General features: G+C 42.6%; 1 protein-coding gene across 1 annotated transcript in view; it reads right to left on the bottom strand.

Moving 5' to 3' along the window:
• LOC306833645 (solute carrier family 41 member 3-like) overlaps positions 1-5,525 on the bottom strand; it is a 31,600-nt gene extending 26,075 nt beyond the window's left edge. Inside the window, exon 1 of the mRNA XM_079359045.1 lies at positions 5,510-5,525. The gene's annotated coding sequence lies outside the window, so the exon portion shown is untranslated. The remainder of the gene's footprint in view (positions 1-5,509) is intronic.
• Between the last annotated feature and the right edge of the window lie 7,266 nt (positions 5,526-12,791).

Here is a 12,791-nt window from a genome sequence, read left to right as displayed (position 1 = left end):
CACACACACACGCACACGCACACGCACACACACTACACATTCCCCCACTCCTGTAACACCTCCTGTAGTGTCATCACAGCTACTATAAGGATCATCTCCCATTACCACAACCTCTGGGTGTGTGCGCTGAAGAAAGAAAGAAAAGTTGAGGCAACTATAAAATGAATGGCTCTAAATCAAATCCATTTATAACTCAGACTGTTAAAGTGACGTTTGCATTTTAATGTTTCCACTTTTGAATTTGACGACTTAACGTCAGTTCTCCCCACTGTTGTTGTTTTTTTTTTAATCACGGCAAAACCAAAAAATCTTTTTAGCTCTGAAAGATGGACCTCTGGAACCAAGCCTGCCGTCTAACAATGTCAACAATACAACAGCGTTGCAATGGGACTGCACGAGTCAAACCTGTAAACATCAATAATTCAGGACTTATAAAATATTTAAACATAATATTACAGCCATTAAGCTATAGAATAAATGTCAATCTTTGTCTTTATTCCCAGATCCAGTGGTTTGGTCGGGAAGCTTGGCACAATCTAGTTAATAAATTCTGAGTACAATAAAGGCAGAGTTACAGAACTGCTACAGATGATGGATTTTATTTGTTATATGAGTTATTAATTGTGTGTGTCAGGACCTAAACACAATTTCAACCCAAATCTTTAAAAAAGGAGAAAATCACCAACCCTTTAAGTGTCTCTATGTGCGGGTGTGCATGCATGGACTTTATGGAGGTTGTGAATCACAGCAGATTAGATTTTTTAACTAATGGCGAGGTACATTGCGGTTCACACAATCACTAATAATAATAATAGTTTGGCCTCTGTCTGACAAACCAAGCATAAATAAGGCGACATTTGCGAGCTGCACTGATTCTACATTTGACATGCATCATTATCCACAATCACCTGACCGCTACTCCTTCCAATTATCGGTTTATTTAAGCTGCAAGATCCCTCCCCCCCCATCTTGCTCTATAATTAGAAGCATTACGGTAATTTTAAGGAAGGGCTTAAGGTTGATGGTTTAGAGTACAATGAGGTAAGTATCTTTAATCACAGTTGAACTCTCTGTAGTAACAGCTGTCATGCTGCGCTCCGTGACAGGTTGTTACAGAGGAACCAGCCACGGTGTGTGATCGCCTGCGGGCTGAATGCAGCGTGTGTGTGCATGTGCAGTGATCATGTGTGTCAGCTTTCACTGAATGAGTTCAGATGAGACATCTGCAGATCCTCTGCTGTCGAGTGGCTGAGATGTTAAACGCACATGTTGCATAATCATGCTGAGGCTGTACAGTATGATGGATTATAGGAGCCCCCTCCCAGAGGAGCTGTGTGTGTGTGTGTGTGTGTGTGTGCAAGCGTGTGATGACACCTTTTTCCTGCAGGATATTCTTTCATCTCACACATCTTATTCTCACACAGTACACAGGGAGGGGGTTAGGACGTTACGACACTTTAAACTCAACAGGGAGAAAATGAGATTGTGGTTTATTCAAGCAACTTCATACGAGTTGAGCTTGACATTTTAACATGCTGCTGCTTCTTTTGTATTTTAGTGTGTTTTTTATTCATATTCATCCTTTTACATCGTGCAGCTACTGAGGCTGTTTTAAATGTGCTTTCTGAAAAAACTTGACTAAAAGGAAGAAATAAACATGTTTAATAGTAAATTAATTTGAAGCTTCCCCGTTGACTTGAATGAAGATCTACTGACCAGCGACGTTTGAAAGACCTCATGGAAACTCTTAAAATAACTCGAAGTTTTAAATCCTGCAAGTTCAGAAGAGGTTAAAGTGACGTAAATCTGCAGTGAGAAGTCACTCAGTTCAAGTGTTCAGGTCAAAGTGCTCGTGCATTTCGGTAGCTTGCGTAATGGGACGGGGGTTCTCAGCGAGACTTGCAAAGTGTCGGGGTCAGAGGGGTCGAGATGGAGGGGTCGAGCGTCAGGAGAGCAGACAGCGCAGCGTGGATCATAAGGATTTCTCTGCATATGTGGCCCTGTCATCGTTACACATCTTTCACTGAATGTGGAGAAAAAGAGTTTATCAAACTGCAGTCGGGTTACATCGTCGTTTGTTCAGCAGATTCATTTAGTTTTTTTCTGTCATCACTTTTAAATCCACTACATGTTACACATAAATAACCTTGTGTTGCATTGAGGCCGTGCTATGCAGTTAATGTGTGTGTGTGTGTGTGTGTGTGTGTGTGTGTGTGTGTGTGTGTGTGTGCGGCTTATTTCCACACACACACTGTCACAGTAAATCTCAAACAGTTGTTGACTCTGCTGGGAGCACACAGGTGCGAGGACACCAGCTCTTGTTTCTCACATGTCACCCTGCGGATCGCTCCACTCTCATTATTAACACTAACACTGCTGTGATTCAAATATTTATTAGTTTAAGTCAAATTACAAATCAATTGTCAGCTAAACGAAAGACCTTTTAGTCTAGTTTCAATCAGTGAAATGTAGGTCTTGTTTTATTCTTGTGTTAATACATTTTAATGTCTGACTCTAACTAGTTTATTTTACAAAACATTAAGAGATGCTTCGTACAAGGTTTAGCCAACGAGCTCATTTCTATCTGTTGTCCCAAATCAACCAGGTCACACACACACACACACACACACACACACACACACACACACACACACACACCTTGACACTCAGAGTGAAGTTTCGCAAACCTCTGAATAGAAAATTTAATTTTATATTTCACAACGGTGATCCTGTTGTGGTTTCCTGTCTAGGATGTTTTATGTTATCTGTGACAGCCTGTTCTCATTCACTGACACTCCTAGGAACTACTGGACGGTGCAGTGCAGTATGCCGGTACCGTGTAGCAGGAAGGGCAACAGGGAAGCAGTGTGAGAAAGAATCCTAAGTGAAGGCAGGTGGGAACCAGGTGGAGGGTCCGAATGACAGCCGGTTTCGCGCTCGTCAAGATCTCATCGGAACAGATTTCTGTCGTTGAAACAGCAGGTTCAAGTCAGGCTTGACCCATGAGATGGGGCTGACCCGGGACCCAGTAGTTTCCACGGGCTCGGGTCAGCTCAGGCTGGATTTTCTAGGCCTCATCTTTGCTCTACTTCTGCTATCAATGGCATACTACTACTAATACTACTACTGAGGATTAGTAAAGGTTAGTTGGTATGCTATCAGGCCTGCATGACAGCTGAAAGTTAAAAGGCGGAGAGACGGTTCAGAAATGTTGATAACCAGCAGCAGCGCTCCGTACATAATGAAGTGAGCAGAGGCTTTGATTCCTCCCACAGACGGAGCGACCTGCTGAGAGCAAAGGGAAGCAGGCCAGAGAGCAGAGGTTGTAAAACAGAGCGGAGGAGAAAAAAAACCCACCAAACCTCTGTACCTCTGCAGTCAGAGGGGCCAAAGTAAACAACCAAGCGCTTCAGCTGAGGGTTTGTAAGTGGTCAGAGTGTAATTGTTAACATGTTTAAGTATCTGCGATTTCTTTCACTCCCAAGTTTTTATGCAGTCTTAAAAGTTATTTTCTCTCTTCAGACGGTCGGGAAATCTCGTCCTCATGACTTTGCCATAAAGTCTACCACAGTATGTTCTGATCCAGTCCATGAGACAGTTCTGCTTCTTTATCCAAAAACATGCTCACTCAAATTAAAAATGAATAACGTGCTTTACCTTTCTCACTGCTGACTTTGCAAAGAAAGGTAGAAAAACACACAGCTGGTATCTTTTCATCTTCCGTCCCTGCGGGGGGGGGGGGGGTCCAGCTGTGTGACACAGACATGTTTCTGCAGCTTTCACTGCTGAACAAACTTGTTCACACACGTCAACAACATCGAGGGCCAGAAGTGAAGTTCTGAGGAGAAGAGTAAGAATGAGTCTCAGGACCTGTGGCGGACAGGGGTCTTTAAATATTGCACAGAAAACTAGGTACTTCAGCTGCGTTTCATTTTGCATTCAAGGTGTCGTATGTCGAATGTTTACACTTTAATGGACTAAACCGAAGATGCATACTTTTACTTTCGAGACCTCGGGGGTTTCCAACAGTTATCAAAGCAAGAAAAAAACGTGTGAAGCCTGCTGCAAATAGACACGACCAGGCAATCGAGGCTACTTGAACATTAAATGTTCGCTGGTCATCTATCGTGACACCCAGGTGCTGGACAGACTTTGTGGACATCAGTCGGTTTGTTGCCAGATTGATCCTGATTGGCTGGGCTGACGGTAAGGACAGGAAGAGCTGGGTATGGTCAGCACATCAGTGGTTTGAGAAGCAGGAATGATGTCTCATGTCGGGTGGTGTAAATGGAAAAGAGAAGGGGAGCACTGAGCCTTCAGGCACTCCTGCAGATAAATTGTGCGTCACGAAGGATTCTCCCTTCAAAGACATTCTGCATGCAGAACGATAGATCAGTCTTGTATTTTCACACCTAACCTACAGTTAATAAGGCCGAGTATTGTAGAACAAAAGTCACAAGTTATTTGGCTCTACTGTTGGGTAAAATGGAGTTTTCGAGGCGTGACGACAGCTATTGCTCACGTCGACGTCTTGTGACAGGAAAGAGAAATGTTTGAACTTTTCACATCAGACAAAATGACATGAAAGAACCTCTGCTGAGGACATCACATGGATGAGATGGTGCATGGCTTTTTTTTTTTATTTAATTTTTTTTTTTTTTTTTAAGATTTAACCAAATCTTAACAGCTGGAAGAAGCAAGTGGTGTACATACATTTGTATTTTTTTGGTGGGGCGTGTTGCTGCGTGTCAAAGTGCAACTTTGACTGACGCCTGCTCACCACATCTTCTGTTTTTAAATCTGCACAAAATTAAGCCGAAGAACGTGACGAAAAATGCCTTCTTTTTTTTCATTCCTATGTCTGCTGTGACTCATACGCTGGAAAAACATTAAAGCGAAAGCATCTGATGAGAACAGAGAGAGAGAGAGAGAGAGAGAGAGAAAACCCTTTCTTTTGGCCAAGTGACATTCACAGTGCCAGCAGGACCTTGGGCTGTTACTCAATATAATCAATCAAAGCAAAGCTGCTTACACACTCTGTTACTCACAGATGGTGAAACTGGATCCAGCAGATTAAAACCTTCATTCAGTCCACACAAACACATGGATTTTCATGTTGTCATACTGTCATACACACACAGTTAAACAGTTGGCTACATGAAGAGAAAATATATAAATGTCCAATGGGCTCGATGTGACTCTGACACCATGTTGGATAACATTTAAGAAATATGATATATATATATATATATATATATATATATATATATATATATATAACTGAAATATAATTGGTGTCATTAAACTTGTATGATGGCGTCAAGTATTTAAACCAACATTTCTGACTTCCTCTATAGTGGAACTTCCAGCCTGTCCTCCAACTTATACGACTCCACTGGTCGTTTGTGCAAGCGTCAAATTACGACCCATATTTATGTTTTAGAGTCAAGCGACCTCTCCACGTATAAATAACCTCGATCCGGTGAATGTGTGTTCATCATCGAATGACCTCTGACCCAAGTCCAAGCTAGCTAACTTTTTTCCCAAAAGAATAGTTAATTATCACTCACCTTGGTCAGCGCATTAAGCAGTGTGACAGTGCAGGCTGACGATTTACTGGCATTTCTCCAGGTCGCCGGTAGGGGGCGCTAATTTAGGAAACGCTCCTATGGGTCGTATTACGTGACAGACGACCTCTACGGTCATTTAGGTTGGAGGACTTGTTGGGAACTTCATATGCCACTGACAAAGCGAGGGTTAAGTGTCTTCCCTACGGACACGTCGGACACGTAGCTGCAGCAGCTGGAGATCGAACTGTTGACCTTCTGGTTGAGAGACGACCGACTCGTCCTGCTGACCCACAGTCGCCCTGACGACACAAAAACATGTCTCTTAAACTCACTGACATTATGAGCCGTTTAGCAGACGTTTCTTGGTTTTACTCCAACACACCTTTACCTCAAGATCTGAAAATGTGCACACGCTTTAGTATGAGCACTCAACATTGTGAAACTATGAGACAGGTACACAACTAAAGAAGTCAGCTGGAGTTCCTTCTATTAACTAAAATCCACCTTGTAAATAGTAACACACCCATCTGCAGGATCTTACTGGGACTGGGTTCTGACACTCTGATAGGTTTGATCATGAAACACCCAAAACACACCTGTGTATAATCAAAACACTCAATCCATCCTCTTTGTACCGGTTAAATACCAAAATTGCTTTTTTTGCTTTAAACGATGCCCAACTCACAAAAATCACAAACACAAACGTCCTTGAGACGCTTCATATTTTTTACTCCATTCACATAAAACGGACTCTGCACTGAATCCTTTGGACAAAATCCACCCTTGAGATGTGCTGGGTTTGATTTTCTCTTCTCATTGTGGGTTTGGAACGTGATGTGGGATCATTTTACTGAATGAATGGTTTCTTTTGGAGATGTCCAGAGCTGTTCTGACATTCAAATAAAAAGTGGGGAAAAATTAAACCGGAGAGAACAAACACACACACACACACACACACACACATATACATAAACGCACTGTCCAGAAAATACTCCAACCAAAGAAGAAACTGTAACACTAACCAGGAAACGTTTTGACGATGATGACAGTTTCTGGAAAACACATTTCAGACTGGCCTGCTTCGCTTACATAATGCTCCCACAGATCTATTGTGCTTTGTAATAAGCATCAACGAGAGAGAGAGAGCGAGAGAGCGAGAGAGAGAGAGAGAGAGAGAGAGAGAGTGAGTGACCGAGTTTAAAACACTCTCAATCTTTGGCTTGTGGTCTTGTTGTCTTTAAGTAGAGCCACACAGTTTTTCTTTGCCAAGTACAACCTAATCAAATTCATAATTGGCCTGAGCTGTTAACAGTGGTAATAAAACTGCATTCATCTCTTGTTCCTACGTCTCTCCCACACGCTCAGATACACACAACCTAAACACACAAACACACACTTTGCACATGCAGAAATGCAGCCATGTGTGCACACAGACTCTCTCTCTCTCTCTCTCTCTCTCTCTCTCTCTCTCTCTCTCTCTCTCTCTCGTGCTGCAGGGTTCTTAGCATGTGGTAATGTTTAAAGCTGCGTCTTTAAGACAAAAATCAGACACACTCTTTCTCTCCCTCTAAATGTGTGTGTGTGTGTGTGTGTGTGTGTGTGTGTGTGTGTTTCTACCTCTCTGCTCTCTCTGGGATGCCTCAATCTACAGAGTCTTCACAAGGTCTCAATTTCTGTACATTCCTGTGCAACAGAGGAGAAGCACAGATCCCCAGAGAGGTAGTGCTTTAGAACAAACGCGATCCCAGGACTCGACATTGAAAGCACAGCTCACAGTCAAAAGACACAAAAACCTCACATGTCTGCAAGGAAGGAAAATAAGTATGCAAACTAACAGAAAGAATAATTATGCAAATTAACAAAGCGCCCTCTCCTGCTGCTTTGTATCAGATGTGTACTCTGTGTGGTTCACACAGGCTTTGCTCAATATGTTCTGAGGTGCTGAGGACAGTAAGTTCACCAAGTTTGTGCAAGAGACGTATCTGAACCATCCACTCCTGTTTGTAATCTGAGCCTCTTTTGTGGAGCAGTTTACAGTCTGGCAGAGAGAGAGCGACTGAGCTAATGAGTTACAATCTCCTCCTCTGTTTTCAGTCTGTCAGACGCCGTGTTCCCCTTCAAGGTTGTCGTTGTCAAAACGGTCAAATCTGAACGGAAGGCAGGCAATTTGTCTGGTCACCAACAATGTTAAGGGTTCAATAGAAATGCATTGACTGAATGTTCAGGGTAAAGTGATAGAAAGTCCAACAAGCCTCATGTTCCTGGTGGCGCTGCAGTCAAGAATAGAATAAAGTAGAGCATCGTTCTCCAAGACCGAGACCTTTAGGAATGGAGACAGAGTCAAGACCAGGACCAAGGTAGGGCGAGAGCGAGCTAAGACCAAGACCATAAATATCTCCTCTTGTGTGCAGCGGGCATTTCACCCACTTAGACTGTAACGTCGGGAAGGTGGCGGTGGCCGTTTGAATTAATGAATTATAGTTTGTGGTTATTTTAGAACAGCAATGATAAAGCTAAAAGAGACCAGACAGAGACCTTTAAAAAGTGGTCCTGAGACCAAGACCGATTGGTGTCTCTCACGTGTGTGAACAGATTCTTCATATACCAGCCAACAGATGGCCCTCACATACCCAAAGCATTCTTCCTCCTGACTGCCCGAGACCGAGGCTTTGTCATAACCCCATTTGGTGTTTCAAAAAGACTCACAAGCAAGCCTTGGTTTGGCATCTGGTTTAAGGTCCCCGTTAGTGTCTTTGTCAGTTTGTCCTTTGGCTTCTGTTTACAGATTCATTTGAAGTACCATGTTTTTAAGGTAGCCATAAGCATCATATTAACTGTACCTCTTACAGTGTGTTTCTGAGCATCTGTTTAGGATAACCTTCAGCTCCATTTTAAAGCTCCATTAATTGGGTTTTTGAAGATGCACCCCAACCATCTGTTTCAGGGTATTCTGTAGTATCTGGTTTATGGTTGCCTTTACGTCTTCAAGAGTTACTCTTTGGACTCTTTGGAAGTTTTTCTGCTTTAAGGAACCCTAGAGAAACCTTTAGCTAGCCCTTCAGCTTCTTCCTTTCTAACACGTGGTTCAACGTAAAGTGGTTTATTTGGCACCATTTAAGTTTTACTGACTCAACACCGTTGCTCAGTTCTGTAAAGTCGGTTGTCTCAAATGGACGGTCGGATGTTCGGTCCCAAGCTCCTGCAGCCGCATGTCCGTCAGCAGTGTGTGAATGGATGAGTTAATACTGATGGACTCTTTATGCAGCAGCCTCTACCATCAGTGTGTGAATGTGTAGGAGTGACCTGCGGTGTGAAAGCCATTTGAGCAGTCAGGAGACTAAAAAAAGCGGCATACAAGCCTAAGTCCATTTACCATTTACCACGTGGATTAAATCAGTGTTTCAACAACATCAACCTTTCATATTGCAGTTCCACAACAGCGCTGTTATACGCCTTAAAACATTCATATATGAAAATGTCAATTCTCCCTCACCAATTATCAAGTTCGAGTGTGGGAGAAACCATGTTCAGATCGAGAGCTGCTGCTGATGCCAGGACACGATTCTCTGACATTGACCTTCAATAAAATATTCAGTAATTTAAAACAAACAGACACCACCAATAGAAGTGCGAGTTAAATTGTGTAACATGGTACCAGCTAGCGCCAGTGAGAAGCGCTCTGAAAACTGAGGTAATAGGAGCTTCTGCCCTTAGAGAGTAAACATGAGTCCGTCTGCTGGATTTAGCGGCTAATAACAGAAGATTGATGAAGAGAAAACCTTCTTAAAGCTTGTCCAGGCACGGAGGAGAGGCAGTTTGGCTGCTCCCTGCTTCCTTTAATCACACTGATTTCCTATGAAAGCCAAACCCTCAAAGGAAACAAGCAGCCACCATCCTGAAGCCTCCATTCACAATGAGCTCCAGTGTTTTCATCGTTTCGCCAACCCTCTGGATTTGTTGATGAATATTAATGAGATGTTTGGGTTTGCTGATAATCAAGTTTCGGAGAAAGCTACTAAAACATCAAGGTAGAATTGAACTAGATTATGTTTTTCTCCGTGTGTGCGCTCTGATTGGTCATCTCTGGACGGAGTCAGGCTGGGTGAAGGAAATGTGACGAGATAGCCGATCTGTTCCACTGGAAGCCCCTCCAGTTCAAACAAACACTTGGCCGTTAACAGCTGCAGCAATTACTCAAAATATGTGATTTTATTTGGTGAATGGGCCGAATGTGCAGCCACCTCGATGGGCTCAGCCAACATGAACCAATGATGGAAAGATAATAGCTGGGAGAGGAGGACAATAACAGAAATCTCCTGGTGGCAAAATACCTTGTTTTTTGGCTCCAATTATACCCTTGTTTTTTATTTATGCCTAAAAGCCAAATATGTTGTTCTGTTTGAAGCAGAGATCTGATCTGTTGGGTGGATTTGTACCAGGCTGAGAGTGGACAGTGTAAAGCTGTGTGTGTGCCAGGTTTCTGACTGTGTGTTTGTGTGTGTGTGTGTGTGTGTGTGTGTGTGTGTGTGTAATGTCGAAAATACAGAATCTGATTTGGACGTCCTGCAGGAAATTAAAGCCAATTACACAACTAAGATTGGACTTGGAGTCCAAAGCGATTCATTCAAGTCATGTGTTTACACATCACGCTGTAAGCAAATCAAACACGTGATTGTGCAGGTTTGAATGTTTGCGTAGGCAGATTAAAAAAAATTGGACAAGTTACGCCAGAGCACGTTCACGGTGGACAAAGAGCTTCTCACTGCAGGAGAATAAGTCGAAGTTCAGAACATGTGGTTCCAAACAGAAAAGAAAGGCTCCACGAGTGGCTCATAAACGCCGCCCTGTACGTAAAACCACTTCAGGTTGATGTTTGTGGTTTCCAGGTCCGGCATGGAACAGAGTCGGTGCCAACAGAATAAATAATAAATCGACATGAGTTTGTTGGGCAACTGGTCAGAGAGCAGAGAGGGCTGGCAGAGTGTGGCTGGAAATGTGACAGAGAGAGGTCACAGGTTCAAATCTCAGGTTAATATAGAACTTGTGTAATTGAGAACACACACGCACACGCAGCCAGTAAAAGTTGTTTTGTGTGTAATAATTCCTGAGTGTGAGTCTGCAAGCAGCTTATTTATAAGAGAGTTGTCCTGCAGACTTTATAGCTTACTTACTATCACTCAGTGTCCCCGACATTACATTATCAATTAGAGATCGGCAGCAGTTTAAAAGTGCAATGGGATCATGAAGGGAAGTAGCTTTGCTGCCGTGTACAGATGTTTGAAAGGTACAAACTGAAGGAATTAAAAATTACTCAAGTGGGAAAAAAAGTTAAAGTATTTCTTCAGCTTTATTCAATCAGATCGATTGAGATGCTGTTTTAGTGAGACCTGAAACATTTATAAAACAGGTGACATAAAGCATCACTTTTAAGACCAACAACAATTAGGAGAAATGGGAATACGCGAATAGCAATAAACCGAAATCTTATAATCCACACAGGATGGAGGCAAATCTTCGACCACTGAGGTCAGCGGATAAAGCCTGGAAGAGTTTATGACTATTCATGTCTTAGCATTGAGCTTCTATGCAAACAGGAAGTGTTACCATTACTTGCTGATCTTTTCAAAAGAGTCACTGCACCATCAACCAGCTCTGCCAAGATTATAGAGTACTTGTACAATATGCAGTAATAAACTGAAATGATCAGATTGAATTGAAGGAAGAGTTTGGATTTGTGTGAAAAAGCATCGCCGCCATTATTCAACAAACAAGCTCAATGCAGGACTGTCATATTCGTTTTATATAGAGCTATTTATTTGGAAGGTTTTCATGATCTTTGAAGAACAGTTTCTCTATTTTAATCCTGATTTTAGAAAATGAATCGATGTTTAGTGTCCCGGTTTGGGGGACAGGGTGAAGGTAGTGTTTAGTCTTTGACTTGCTGGGTTATGGCTCAAACGGACGCATAATAAAACCGTTAATACTGAACTATTTCTGCACCCATTCAAAACTCTGGGTTTACAAAGTAATTTTCACTCAAACATATTCTTTATCTATCAGAGACTATTATCGCAGCTCCAAGAATCTTTAGGGAAATCATGGGCCCCAAGTCGGTAACTTTCCAAGCCTGGCTCAGAGCTTGTTCTGGAGTGCGAGGAATGCAGTGGTTGTTTTAACATCACAATGGCTTGGCAGGACTCTGCTGTGGTCAACCACTTGGTCACAGACACCCTCAGACATGCCCTGCAGGGTGCCTCCAGCAGAAAGCCTCAGAGACTGGACGCAATCAGAAACCTATAATAAGATATGTTTGAAAATATCCCGAGAGAAGGTTCTTGAATATCAAAAAGCAATGTGTCACAGAGGCTGTTACTTTAAGGGGAGTACAAAGATCCAATGTTTCTCTGCTGTTTGTTTTCTTTATCAAATGTGGGACACTGTCAGACACTGCAGAGCAAAAACCCCAGGAGCTAATTGTTCATGAAAACGATCTTGGAAGGATCAGTTCGTGAAACAACCATAAAGCAGAACGTTGCTTCTCCAGACGTTCCAGCTACCCCAATACTCGTTGCTATATTGATTTGATTTGGTGTAAAAAAGGCGAAGGTATAAGAATCACAATCCATTGCAAATTATATTGCTTACTCTAATATTTGTACTGTTAATGCAAGTTTTATAATATCTTATAGTTTGTGTTGTTGAATATATAAATAACATTCACTGCGGCATAACGAGGCTATTAGTAGATTTCATGCTAGCTAGCTAACTGGCTAGCCTGCTAGCAAAACTATCCATTCGCATAGAGCGCCATGGGCTGGGAAATATTGCCATAGTAACAGCCAGCTCCACCAATCAGAGACGACGCTGTGACACAGGATTGTGGGTCGTGTTGTTCTTTTCTCTGATATCCTGAATGAACCGAATGAACGAGCTTGATAAACTGGCTAAGCTCTTGGCTAGGTTAAATTGCACAGCCCAAAGCTGTTTCCTGCCTTGCACATTGACAAGCAGCACCTCTGAGTATTGGTGGTTTTGTGCCCACCTCGATGGACCATATCATCTGGCATTTTCCTAGATTGCCTGATTCCCACCTGGTATTTATTGGTCGCCCACCTGCAGGAATACATCTTTAGATTTTTCTTTCTTTGGGTCATTTCTGGGTTAGTGATACCTCTTGACCTTCCTCCAGTCTAGTCAGAGGGGATTCCGGATGTTCGCTGC

The sequence above is a fragment of the Symphodus melops genome (genome assembly GCF_947650265.1).
Source record: "Symphodus melops genome assembly, chromosome: 13".
In the NCBI taxonomy this organism is placed as follows: Eukaryota; Metazoa; Chordata; class Actinopteri; order Labriformes; family Labridae; genus Symphodus; species Symphodus melops.
This window is presented reverse-complemented; position numbering and strand designations above follow the sequence as displayed.